This window comes from Pteropus alecto, unplaced genomic scaffold, assembly GCF_000325575.1.
Source record: "Pteropus alecto unplaced genomic scaffold, ASM32557v1 scaffold88, whole genome shotgun sequence".
In the NCBI taxonomy this organism is placed as follows: domain Eukaryota; kingdom Metazoa; phylum Chordata; class Mammalia; order Chiroptera; family Pteropodidae; genus Pteropus; species Pteropus alecto.
Window position 1 is genome coordinate 12,085,312 of NW_006494611.1, and position 12,815 is coordinate 12,098,126.

The 12,815-nt window shown below is 44.9% G+C and overlaps 1 protein-coding gene across 1 annotated transcript in view; it reads left to right on the top strand.

Moving 5' to 3' along the window:
- The window catches only part of TLL2 (tolloid like 2), a 119,430-nt gene that overhangs the window by 8,946 nt on the left and 97,669 nt on the right, over positions 1-12,815 (top strand). The window lies entirely within an intron of this gene.

Genomic DNA, 12,815 nt, shown 5'->3' on the forward strand with positions numbered 1-12,815 from the left:
CTGATTGGTTACAGACCTATCTGGGATCACGCCACCCTCTAACCACTTCTGTCAATTACCAATAAATATTCTCAAGCTCGCCTGCACAAGCACTTGAGTGTTGATGTTCACCCCGAGTCTTTGCCCGCTCCGCCATCTGGGCCACTTATCTCCTGGTTCATCCTGCAATTTTCACCGAGCCTCCTTCCCTTCCTCCCATCTGGGTTACTGGCCTTGAGTCGATGTGAGTCTTGTGTGAGCCAGTTTCCCACAGGAGCAGGAGGCCTTTCTCCTTAATTCTTTTTCATATCTCTGGGTCAGTTCTTCTCCCCGCTGGGCCGGCGCTGGTTTCCTATTCTCTCTCCAGGCTCAGAGTCTGCTGTAGTTCACTGAGGGGTGGGCTGTGTGGTGGCAGGTCCCTAGTAGTGTCAGAGACCACCCGGGTGCTCCAACCAGAAACCCTGGTGCCATCATGGACACCTGTCTCCCCCTCCTGCTCATGCAGTCCAACCCAAGTCCTGCCAGTGCTGTTTCTAAAATGGAGCCCGTTCACTTCTCTCGATCTTCACTGCCATCATTTGACCCAAGCCCCCACCAGCTCCTCTGTGGACTTCTGCTACAGGGCCTGACCCTGTCTCCCCATAGCCCCTCTCGCTTCCCGCAGTCTGTTTTGCATGTTGCAGGCAAGAGTGAGCTTTTTGAGACTCACACCTGATCATGTTTGCTAAATCAAACCCTCTTTGGACCCATTAATGACTTCTCGTTGCACTCAGGATGAGAGCAGTCGCAGACCCTGTCCCTCCTACTCAACCAGCCTTCTCCCCTTCCCTGCCATGCTCCGCCTCCCTCAGATTCTTCCTCCCGCCTAGAAAGGCCTTGGGCCAACTCTGGCTCACCCTCTAGGACTCCGCTTACATGTTCTTTCCCCCTGAGGCCTTCCCAGGCTCTGATCTCAATCAGGTCCCTTCTCTGAAATCTCTCATCACCTTTCTTTCCCAGCATGGCATTTTTTATAGTCCATAACTAGGTAGAGTCATTGGTGTGATTATTTGCTCAGTGTCTATCTCCACATTAGACAACGAGCTCCAAGGGATAGAAACCAGACTCATTTGGTTTCCCAGTCTCTAGCACAGCGCCTGGCACATGGTGGGTGCTCAGACAATATTTGTCAAGTAGATAATTGAGCAAATGAGATTCTGTAGGGATTCAGAAAAAGGTAGCAATCCCTGTAAGACAATCAAGATAGGCTTCCTGAGCTTGGCCTGGAAGGATGAATGGCATGAGCAGAAGATCAAATGCATTTCCGGTGGAATAAGCATTGTGATTCAAGGTGAGGCAGCAGGACTGCTTGTGATGTGTCTGAAGCTGGGAGATTATTCTGGTTTACTTTGCAGAATAGTAATGACAAGATTGAAAGAAGCTTGGAAAAGTGCATGTCAAGCTGAGACATTCGAAATGCCCATTAGGAAATGGGGAGCTATTGATGTTTTTTGAGCAGAGGACTATTAGAGTGAAGACCTATGATGCTTAGTGTCTATAGAAGGAGGAAGTAGGAGGAACATCAGGAGTTCTAGGCCCTGGGAGCATGAGGGCCAGACTTGGGCCATGGACTTGGGAATAGAAAGGAAAGGAAGATGGGAGAGAGATCATAGCTCTGTGTGTGGGAGAGTTCTCAAGCTGAGCTGTGCCTCAGTCATAGCTGAAACATGAATGAGTTGATCAAGGCATGCTCAACAAGCATGGGTTGCCCTTGAGATGGACAGGAAAAGGAGATTTTTTTAAAAAACATACAATAGTTTTTAAAATTACGCAGATAATAATACCTATTAGAGAGCATTTAGAAAATGTAGAGTACAAGAGTAAAAATTTCTGGTAATTTCATTGCCTAGAAGTAATTGTTAACATTTGTCGTGTATTCTTCCCAAATTTTTCTGTGCATGTTTACATATATATTTTTTAAAATGCTGTACATACCACTTTGAATCTGCTTGTATTTCACTTCCACTTAGTACCATGAACCTCTTTCTATGACAATAAAGTTGGTTATATAATAAATGTACTTGTATAACATCAATTTTAATTCTTTTGTACATCGTTGTATAGAAGCACCATAATGTATTTAATTTTCTGTTGTTGGACATATAGATTTTCCCCCAAACTCTTTCTTTTTATTTTATAAACAATGATGCTGAAGTCATCCTTCTTGCTAGATTCTTATGTACATTTTAAATTATTTCTTTAGAAAAATTTCCTACATGCAGAAGTGCTAGGTCAAAAGTATGGATAATTTTAGGGCTTCTGATTCTTCTTTTCAAATTGCTCTTCAAAACTTTTTTACTCCTTTCTACTCCCATTAAGATTGATATTTTATATTCTAGTTTTTAAAATATTTGCTGGTTTGATAAGTGAAAAATATTTGCTATTTCTTCAGTTTGCATTTTCATCGTAATCGTATTTTTTTCAAATGATTTCGAGCTTTTAAAAATATATTATGACCATTTGTATTTCTTTTGTTGTCTATGTGCTTTTCTCCTTCTGTTCATGCCTTTCTTTCTAATTAGATGTTCATTTTTTAACCTTTTTTTTAGGTACTCTTAAATATTAAGAACTTCAACCTTTTATCTGATTTTGTCACAAATAAATTTTGGAGAGAAGACTTTTAAAAAGCAGAAAGCTTATTCTGTACCATATTATTCACTTTTACCATGGAGATGATTGCATGGCTGTTTCAGTTAAGCTTAGGTTAAATTGCTAGTAATGGACCCAAGTTAATTGGCTGTGTCCATTAAGGTCCAGTTGAGAGACTGAAACCACACTAGTAATTTGAAAATTTAATATAAAAGATTATTAACTAGCAAAAGAGGATTGCCTACTAAAGGAGGTAGGAGAACCCTAATGAAAACAGAAATAGCAGACACAGGGAACAAGTACTAGGAAAGGAATAAACTTGGAAGAGGCCACCCCGTGCCCCACAATCCCAACCAGGCTAAAATTCTAACTCCACAGGAGATGGTGTGGCTGTGGCCCACTGGAGGTTGGAGAAGTTTGCCGAGACACTGCAGGAAAAAGGCTGATGAGCTGGGAATTGCCCATTGAAATACTGGCAAAACTCCGAGGGGCGGGCACCAGTGGTTCTCCTAAACACTGCTGGCAGCCACTCCACAGGAATGAGAAAGACGAGACCGCCGAAGGAGAAACTCCTCCAGGGTCCAGTTCCAGTATTACAAAGCATGGCAAAGAGATTTAGAGCTGAAAGGCAATATAATGGTAGCTGGAACATTGGCTTCAATAAACTAGAAGTTTCTGTCTTTCTTACATCAAAGTCTGAAAGTCTTCAATCCAGGGTCCATATGGCAGTTCTGTTCCAGGAAGTCCTCCAGGATCCAGTCCCCTTCCACGGGCCCTAGGTCGAGGCCCTTGTCCTTGTGGTCCAAGATAATAGCCAGAGCTCAAAACGTCACGAACATGGTCTGGACATGGAAGGCACGGAAAAGAAAAGAAGATTCACAGGAGATGCCATTTGCCACTTCTGCTGTCATCTCATTGGCCAGGACTTAGTCATATGGCTACAGATAGCTACAAGGGAGTCCGGGACATTTTTCTTCTGGAAGACCTGCAACTGGAACTGAAAATCAGAGTTTCTATTATTATGGAAGAAGGGAGAAAAGGTAGTGGTGGACAATATGCAATCTCTGCCACAATAGGCTAAACTTGCTAAACCTTTATGAAGAAAAGTTAGTCAAACTGGTGATAGGCCCATTATTATTAGTGAACATTAACTGATACACAAAGTAAGGTTTTAGAGTAAAATTTTGTAGAATATTGAAGGAACCCTTGAGATTATTTATTGTACGTTTTTCATATTTCGTGTGAGAACCCTGAGGGTCTTGGAGGGGCAGTAATTTGTCCAAGGTCACATGGATAGCTGCTGGCCTGGTTGGAGGTAGGTCCAGGTCTCCTTTACTCTCCACTCCCTACACTAGTTAGGGTCTCCAGTGGGCCTTTGTCTTCAGAATGAGTCCTGCAGAATTGCACTGGTAACTTACGGCTCCAAGAGACGCTCTCCCGCAGTGGAGATATTAGGGCTTATGAGATGTGCCTGGTCCTGGAATGAGGCATATAAGATGCCAAATTAAAGTCCAAATAGCTTCTGGCCTTTCAGACTTAAACTGCACCCTTCTTGCCATCACTGAGTGGATGCCACGTGAGCTCAGGCTGTGGGAATACAGCTGGTGTGAGATGGCAATGAGTCATATTCTGTGGGAATTAAGCAGTGGAAAGTGTCATCTTAAGCCGAAGTAGCCATTCGCTTTACCAGTCAGAATCCCATCTTTCTATTTAGCTATGAAAATAATGGAAGGACATTCTTAGAACAGCTATTTGAGCCAGGGACCCAGTGGGAAACAGACTTTACTCCAGATATTTGAGGTGAAGAGACCTTAATGAAGGGACTACTTACAGAGGAAGGGTTAAGGGAACGAAGAGACTAGCAAGCCACCACTATGGCTGAAGGAACAGGCAAGGGAGCAGTTTAAAGGAGCCGGAACCGTGCAGGAGGGGCAGTGGGGGAGGGATGGGACTACTACCAGAGACAGCACCAGAGCAGGGAAGAAATGCTTGCGTCTGTTTCTCCACTTTTCTCTGATCTGCCAGGGTCTCCTCCAGCTTGAATGCAATCAGAAGCCAGAGGGCAGGAGGAAGTGGAGGGTGCAGTCTACAGGATCAGTCTTCCTGGGCGCAGAGCAGGGTGGAGAGGGTGGAGAGTAAGTATAAAAAGAATAACTTTAGTCATAGCTTAGGCCTTGCTGCAGATGCTCATTTACATGGACAAAAACATTTTTAGTATCTGTACAACATACATTTGTAAATGACCAATATGCAGCACCTATGATGCCAGTGGAGGACATGACTAATCATGGCTCTCTTTCCTATGGGTCTAAGAAGTCACCTCACAGTGCTCACAGAAACATCACCAATTGACTGGGGTTGGCATCTGAAATGAAACTTTTTGGAGTTATAAAACTTAAATAGCCTTGCAGTTTGGCCTACCTGCTCATGACAATTTGGTGGATAATCTTTTTTTCCTGGGAAATTAGCTGAGCAGGTATTTCTTAAGCCACGTGAGTCTTGCTTGGAAAGTGAAGCTGTGACATGGCTCTGAAATGTATTGGTGCAACCGTATTGTGATATAGATGAAGAGGCATATAGATATCTGCCTTGAGCAAGGTGGCTACCAGCCCAGGCACCAGCCAGACTCTCTTGGCTCATCTGTAAAATAGGATGATCCAGCCAAGGTAGAAGGCAGGTCTGGATTTTCTTGAGGGAGAATCAGCTTTCAGAGCTGAGTTGCTGTGTCATACCCACCCATCTGTGTGTGGTGCTCTCCTAGGTCCTGATTGACCCATGGCTTCTCCGATCCTTTTATGTTTCTGGTGTGTACGTTTGGGCCCTTGAGTTTAGGCTTTAAGTCACTTTGAATAGAAGCCCTTAGCTGGAATAAATGGGCAATGGGTTATGGACATTGCCAGCATGGTGTAGGGCATAAATGGCAAGTAGATCCCAACTGATCAGCCATTTCTATCCATTTGTGCTGACCCTCTGTAGCATGGTGTTGAGATGGATTTGGAGGCTGTGTCTAGGTTCAGTGGACGAGAGGGCCGTGATCAATTGGGGATATCTGCCATGGGAGAGAGAGAGTAGGGCAGACCCATGGTTGTTTCATATTTACCATCCTTCTGTAGGGGAAGAGCACTGGTTTAGAGTCAGCAGACATGGCTTCTCGATGCAATATTTTGAGGAAGTCATTTAACCTTCTTGGACCTCAGTTTCCTCGTATGGAAAACAAGAACATTGCTTAGATAACTTTTAAACTCTGTCCATCTTAGAAATTCCATGATTCGAACTAGTTTTTTAAAGTCTTCAATGTAAAACATGCAATACATCTATTTGATCCAATTAAAATATTTCCGACGCCCTACTTCACTCTGCCATATGCTTGAGTAACTAGCTGTCTATCCCTTGCAAAGGCCATTTCCCCAGGCTGGAGCAGCTGGGGACCTTGGAGACAGGAGACCTCCCATACTAAACAGAGCCTACTCTTTAATTTCAACCAAAAGATTCAGGAGACATGATTCACATCTCGCTCCGTTTCCTCTCCTCTGTCCTCCGCGAGCCTGAACCTCTCCCTTCCTGCTCTGCAAACGCGCCTGAATGCGGAGTTCTGAAATTTAGGTTCATGGTTTCAAAGTTCATGGTCCTGAGAATAAACAAAAAAACTATTGTGGTTGCATAGAGCTGTGGACCCCATTAACACTGCCCCATGAATATTTATAGCGTGAAACTACAAAGGAACATAGAGGCCATATTGTATTTCCTAGAACTTTCTTTCCATGGGGTCCTTTCTCTGTGGGTCACTTTAATGTAAGCTTTGCTTATTTAGTTGCACACTTTAAGCCGATTAACTTTTTACTAAAAAAAAAAACCCTCCCTGTTTGTTTGTACATACACTCCCTTAACAAAGATTCACAGAAAACTGCTTTAAACCTGTTAAATCCCTCTGCTGGAAACTCGAAGTGAACTAAATGTGTCTCTGGGTAGGATTTCCCTGTAACTCTCCCTGCCTCTGGCCCCTCCACCCCACCTCAGCCTGTTTCCTGAGAGGAATTCCAATGGTGTGAATGCTCCATATTTAGTTTCTTCAATAATCTCGGCTTATCTCTAGGTGACCATCTCATGGAACATTAGCGAGGTCCTTCCTGAGTGGCTTATTATTGGGGTGGACAGACAGCAGGCCCTGGATGGATACCCTATACTTCTCTAACAGAAATTGTTCTTAAATCAAACGTTAGAGCTGGAGGGACCTCAGACACCATGGACTCCACTGGTCTCCAAACTTCAGTGTTCGTGAGTCACCTGAGCAGGGAGATGGGATTTGAATTTACCATGAATATTCCTGGGCCCTGTCCCCAGAGATTCTCATTTCATAGATCTGGGTGGGGGCTTGGGGATCTTCATATCAACACTCTCCTTAGACACTTCTAATGCAATGATTTGTGGACCATGCCCTGAGAAACCCTGAGCTGGTTCAGCTGTCTCACTGAATGGGTGAAGAAAATGCCACCAAACAGAAGTTACTTGCCCAGTGTCACACACAGCATCTAAGCTTCCTCTTCCCCAGTCCAGACCATGCCTGTGATTCCATACTGCTTTAGTTTGGGCCTTTCTCATTCTGGAAGCAGCTCTTTTGTGGAACAATTGTGATTAGGTCCATAAGTGAGAAGTTGATTGAAAAATAAAGCACCTGCAAGCCCAAGCTGCAAATGTAGATATGAAAATCTGGAGGCAGCCTGACTGGTGGAGGTGAGATGAGGTGCGTGCCTGCTGGAGGTCTCTCCCTGGGATAAATTCAGGTCTCTGTTGGCTTTGTAGTGAGCCCAGAGGCAGGGCAGGGCCTGTGGCCAGGAAGGATTGGGAAAGTCAGAAGGGTGAGCAGTCTCATCCTCTTGATCCCTGGGTGCCAGAAATCAGACTCTCGGGAAGGGTGGGGTTGGTGACAAAGCAGCATAGTCAAAGGGGTTTCTCTCAGATCGGATGGACTTTTCTGCCTGGCTCACAGACTCCCCAGCTCTGCAGGCCTCAAGCCAGAGCCGCTTAACACCCTCAGGGCTCCTTCCCATCAGACTCTCGGGATGTAGTGGGGAGGGGTGTGAAGTGCCTTCCTGGCCAACCCCTTGTGCACTTTGTCCCCTCCAGGCATCCTAGCTGGGCTGTCCATGGTTTGCCAGGCCAGTAGCTCATCTGGTAACAGGGTTTTCACCATCAACCGTGAAGTCAGCCCGCACCTTGAATCCCAATTCTAGAAACTGCTGGGTCCAGTGTGAGGCAGTAGTGAACCGAACTCCAAGTTCAGAGCCCATAGATCTGTGTTCACGCCCCACCCCCTTCTTGCCGGTTGTAAACTTGAGCTAATTGTTAACTTCCCAAAGCCTAGCTTTCCTCCATAAATGGGGCTAATGGCTTTTGTCCTGTCTTCCCCTAGGACTTTGATAGGAAGAATTCGTTCAGTCATTTGTTCATTTATGAAAATATTCTGAAGGCCCCAGAACTGAAGGTCCTTACCAGGCCCTGCGGTGGTAGTGGGCTGGGGTGGAGTTGGGGAGAATGTGTACATGGAAGGGATGGTAAACTGTGAAGCGCTGCATCGAAGTGGAGGACTCCTTGTGACCAACTCTACCTTGGGTTCTATAATGGCCCCAGAATTCTGTTTCCTGTGTCTGAGCCTTCCTTTCTGCCCCCATACAGCCTATTAATTCCTGTGACCTCATGTCCTGCTTTGTTCTTGCTATTTTTGGCAGTTCACACGTCTGGGTCCCCACTTCATCCAGGCCCCCCTCACTGAGCCCTTCTCCTCCTGCCCTGACAGTGCCTCGGGGCCTTCGTGCATGTTTCTTTGGCCAGCATGCCCTTTCCTCTTGTTATTCATTTGCCAAACTTATACTCATATGTCATCCTCTTAGTCAAGTGTCACCCATTTGACTGTGAAGCCTTTTCTGATTTCATTCCCAAGGCTGAATTAGTCACTCCTCCTCTCTACGCTTCCATCCCCTACTGAACAGCATGGGTCACTTCGAAGCAAAAATGCCTGGCAGTTGGGAGTTAGAATTGAGAGGTAGCCTAGAGCAAGTGACCTATTCTCTCTGCCTACTTCCTCATCCTACATATGGGCATGGTGATGATGTGTATTGCACGGAGTTGCTGTTGTGAGGGCCAGCAGAACGTGAACTGGTGCGTGGCTGGGGCTCAAGAATTATCAGTCCCTTTCTATTCAGTACCTTGGTCCAGAGAGAACTAAAGCACCAGATTTGGAAGAAACAAAGAGAGCTGTTTCAAGATAAAGTGGCTGTGTTGGAAGGCCATGAGCTTCCTGTCCCCGGAGATGTGTGCGTAGAGGCCACTTAGGCACCAGATGGTGGGATGGACCCAAGGACCAGTAGGACTTCTTCTAGTCCTAGAAGTCTGTAATTTCTAGAGGTTTGCTGAGTAGTGCAGCAGTCTCCAAAAAGTGTTCCTCAGGACAGGAGATTCTGTGAAAAGAGATTCCAGAGCAGCCACATTGAGAATTGCTGCATTCTCTACGGTTTTCTTGGCAAGTCATGATATTCATTAGCATTATAAAGGCTCTGAGAAGTCCTGAAGTAAAGAAAGTGGTTTAACATAGCATTTCTTATTGACTTCTTAGAATGTAAAATTTTGGGAAGAGCTGGCTTTGTTGGGGAGAGCCCTGATTTGGGAATCAGGGGGGCCTCTTTTGGCTTAAAATACCTGTGAAGGCTCTTCCCACCCAAATGGCCTTGGCCAAGTCCTACCTCCTCTCTGGGCCTTCCGCTGAGGTTAATGTATAGAAGGCACTTGGCTTGGTCCCATGGACAGAGTGCTATATGCTTCTGCTGTAGATGGGGGAAAAACAGACAGCAAGATTCTGTGAGAATCCTGTGATGGGAGCTGCAGTGATGGGGCCTTTCCCTGAAAGGCTGTATCATGGTCATCTTTTGCAGCCTTGAGAATCAGATGCGGAACATAACTTTAGAAGCTGTGAGGTACTTTGCAGATATTTATTGTTGTTATTACAGTAGTGTACTGAAGCTGATTCATACCCGATTGTGAGAGTCAGTTGTACATACCTCTTCCCAGCTCCATGTTCTCTGACCTTGAAATCAGCCATGATGGGAGTGTTTTCACCAGGGAAATCAGCAAAGGCTACAAATTCAAGGTCTCCCTTTCTCCAGCCCATTGTTAGAGATCAGCACATCACTGAATTTCTATTACTAGAAAATATTTCTTTAAAATTAGTCTCCTTTTATATTTTTAATTTATTGCGTAATGGCCTAAAATTGCATTCGCCTACTTTAAAAATTCTTATTTATGACTTCTGAAAAGCATTTTTTATATTGTATTTTATAAACTATTCCCCAAATGTTTACTGGACAGCACTTCATAAAAAAACATGACCACCTGGTCACAACTCTGTAAATTGCAGGTTGACGTTCCAGTGGGGTCAGCCAAGGCTGGAGCAGATGGCATTTTCATCGATGCTTCCTATGAGCATTTCAGATGCTTCCTATGGCCTGTCCATCCAGAGCCTATGTCTCTGTGAAGAATCACCCTGCTTGACCTCTTCATGACTGCCATGACAAGCAGAAAAGAGGTGCAGGGGAGCCCTTGACCCCGACTGAGGCAAAATCTCTGGTCCCTCGAGCCCATGCTTCTCAAACTATAGTGTGCTCGCATTCTACCTGGGATCTTGTTCACATGCAGCTTCTGATTTCAGCATGTCTGGGCTGGGCCCTGTGATTTTGTATTTCTATGAAGCTCCAAGACAATATTGATGCTGCTCATCTGTAGATTACACCTCAAGCAGCCAGGAGTTGGTGGCAGAAGAAGAAAGATGCCCAGGCAATGGGAATTCTTTAAGAGTTCTCTTCAGAGGCTGCCGTGGGCCATGTTTTGCCTTGTGGTAAGAGTTCAGTAGCTGTGTTTTGAATATGGATTTAGCTCATTCGATTCTAAGTATCGTTTAGCCAATTTGTTGATTCAAATTTAATTTTTTTTTTTTACTTGGAATTTATTTTGGTGTGTAGTGTGGATGCTATTTCGAATTGCTCTGTTGATGTTCCAGATGCATGGTCTCACAGCCCACTGGGGTTCCCCAGGTTCAAGTTACACATCATCTGGTTCTTCTGTCCAACATTCGCCTGGGCTGCAACATCGCTTGATCCAGTTTTGCATTTCTTCTGCTTTTAAAAGGTTTAAGTGCCAGCTAGCTCCAAAGTTGTTTGAATGTGAAGAAAGACTGAATTATTTTCATTTTGTGTCTAGGGCCGCAATTCTTCTCAATATTAATGACATCTGACTTCTAGAGCTCTCTCATAGTTTTGTATGACTGCGTGATCATAATGGCCAAAGACAGTCTACTGGTGGCCTCCACTCCGTATTTACTGTGTGGAGCAAGTTATTAAACTCAATGGCCCTCAGTATATGGGAATAAAAATACCTACTTGGATTCTGTGAGAATTACTTAAGGTAAGGTATGTGCAGTCTTCCTCAATCCCTGGGCTTAATACACATCTGAAGAACATCTACTATTATTATTGTTATCACCGCTCTGGAGTTAATAATATTCATTTGTCTATTCATTTGTTCAGCCATTCACTTGATAAATATTTTTTGAGCTACTGTGTTACTTTCTGGTAGAAGGAGGCAGACATAAGGATGAACGAGACTTCATTCTGCCCTTGAGGAATTACTGTGCCTGTTCCCAGTGGAGTGGGGGAGATGGACACATAAATAAGTATTACCAGCAGACTGAGGTCAGAGATATAACTCAGGTTTGGGCAAAGGACTGGCGCGTCTGGAGTGAAAAGACCCTACAAAGCACCTGAACATCTCTACCCCCACGCAGCCCGACTGGAGTCATGATTTTACTAAGCACCAAAGGCAACGTTGTTTTGGAGAAATATTTCCCATATTTAGTATCACCTGGTATGATCAAAAAAGTCTTTCAAAGATTCTGAACACTCACACGTCCATGCCCCATCCTCCCTGTGAGACGCCCTCTTCCTGGGGCCCTGGGGTGGGTGGTTGTGCTGGTTATGTACTTCCTGTTCTCCCCTAGTTCAGTATTTCTCTAAATGTGGCTCAGGAAGCCTCTGGCATCAGATTCACTTGAGATGCTTTTTTTAAAACATAAATTCCCCAGACCTATTGAATGGCAGGAGTAGGGGGGGATGTTGGGTCTGAACATTAATATTTGGGGACAACTGTTATGATTTCATAAACACTATGTGGTATTAACCAGTTAAAATCATGGAAAGGTAAAACATTACCTGCATTACTAGGAAAGAAAATTAGCTTCTTTATTTTCTTTAGCTAAATTGAAGTTCCTCTAATAAGCGCTCAAAGAACCTTTACTATTATTATTGTTATTACTACTCTAGAGTCCAAAAACATCCATCTACACACGCATCCATCCATCCATCCATCCGCCCACTCAACAGGCATTTTATGCATTGTGGGAGAAGCGGTCAGGACTTATATTTATCAAGGGACAAAATTTCAGTATCTTCCTATTTCTATAGTATCTTTTGAATAATTTAGAGTATCTTTGGAATAAATTTTCAACTTTTCCTATTTCCCCCGCTCTCCGTGCTCTTTTCTGGGACAGAATCTGAGTATGGTGTATGTGTGTGTGAGGAGGGTGGGCTTAGAAAGTGGAAATGGAGCTTATGTGACCTCTTGGCAGCCAAGAGAGAGGACTGTCATGAGTCCATCTTGGTCCCTATTGGGAGGTGGTGAGTCTGTCTACCCTCAGAGTTCCTGGCCCTGGCAGTGCCCACTGAGAGGTGTCTGGTTATCTCTGACTTTCCAGCATGCAGTGCTGGTACCTGCTTCTGAAGCCCATACCCTTGAGCATTTGGCTCTTGGTACAAATCCTACTTTGTGGCCTTTTCACCCTGACATCAGGGCTCTGCTGGCCCACTGATCATCTTGGCACCTCTGCATCTTCCCTGGGCATTTGGGGGTACCTGAAGCCCAGGACACCAGGTCTGAGAACACCCTTGCGCCTATGTCTCTGGACATTGTCCTTTCCTACTGTCTGCTCCTGTGTATGGTGGATGAGGCATCTTCTCCCAGACTTGCAGCCTCCCTTGGCTATGCCTCGGGGAGTTGGCTCCGAGCCTGAATTACCCAGGCTCCCTTACACCACACCCCCTTTTTTGTCCTCCGACTTGAGGGCTTCTTCCTACTTCCCCTTCTGTCTGATGGGGACTCCCCCAGGT